Genomic DNA, 1,124 nt, shown 5'->3' on the forward strand with positions numbered 1-1,124 from the left:
TCTCCACTATGTCCAAACAAAGAAAGAAAAAAGTGGTCATGAATGTTGAGGTTTGGGCAGGAACGTTGGAAAGATTGTTTCATAAAAAGTTGGGACTAGAGAGTCTCGAACTGTTAACCGCCTCAGAAAAGGAATTCAGAAACTGCGACTAACACGTTTTTTACTACCTATATAGGATGGGGCATCGGTTGCTTTAGTCCCATAATGCACATATTACACAACAGAGATTGGTTTAAATAGTCTGAGCTTCACAGTTAGCTCGTCCCTTCGGGGACATCCGATAAAATCGGAACGATAAAAAGAAGATTAGCATGGACCCTGCGCAAGGATGACACGCACAAATCGAGAAATGGTCCAAAAAAAATTTCCTTCACATTCCTCTTGGTTAGTAATTTGACCTGGTCATAACTTTTTTGATATTGAATTGTTTGGATTTTTTGAAAGTTCCATGGGAAGATAACTTATGTGAAGAAAGTATCACCCAACAAAACGAGAGACACAACATTCTTTTTAGGAATAAATTTAAAGCATCCAGAAAACTACAACACAATTGAATTCCTCTTGGTTAGTATTTTGACCTGGTCATGGCTTTTTTGATATTGAATTGTTTGGTTTTTTTGAAAGTTCCATAGGAACATAGCTTCTGTGAAGAAAGTATCACCCAACAAAACGAGAGACACGACATTCTTTTTAGGAATAGATTTAAAGCATCCAGAAAACTACAACACAATCGAATTCCTCTTGGTTAGTATTTTGACCTGGTCATGGCTTTTTTGATATTGAATTGTTTGGTTTTTTTGAAAGTTCCATAGGAACATAGCTTCTGTGAAGAAAGTATCACCCAACAAAACGAGAGACACAACATTCTTTTTAGGAATAAATTTAAAGCATCCAGAAAACTACAACACAATCGAATTCCTCTTGGTTAGTATTTTGACCTGGTCATGGCTTTTTTGATATTGAATTGTTTGGTTTTTTTGAAAGTTCCATAGGAACATAGCTTCTGTGAATAAAGTATCACCCAACAAAACGAGAGACACGACATTCTTTTTAGGAATAGATTTAAAGCATCCAGAAAACTACAACACAATCGAATATTTATCAAAGTCTAACAAAGTCAGGAA

The 1,124-nt window shown here is 35.7% G+C and overlaps 1 non-coding gene across 1 annotated transcript; it reads left to right on the forward strand.

The window, feature by feature from the left end:
* The first annotated feature begins 261 nt into the window (after positions 1 to 261).
* On the forward strand, positions 262 to 367 carry LOC113341272. Its single transcript, XR_003355850.1, has one exon. It is a non-coding gene; the product is annotated as a U6 spliceosomal RNA (small nuclear RNA).
* Positions 368 to 1,124: the final 757 nt, after the last annotated feature.

This window comes from Papaver somniferum, unplaced genomic scaffold, assembly GCF_003573695.1.
Source record: "Papaver somniferum cultivar HN1 unplaced genomic scaffold, ASM357369v1 unplaced-scaffold_28274, whole genome shotgun sequence".
NCBI lineage: Eukaryota > Viridiplantae > Streptophyta > Magnoliopsida > Ranunculales > Papaveraceae > Papaver > Papaver somniferum.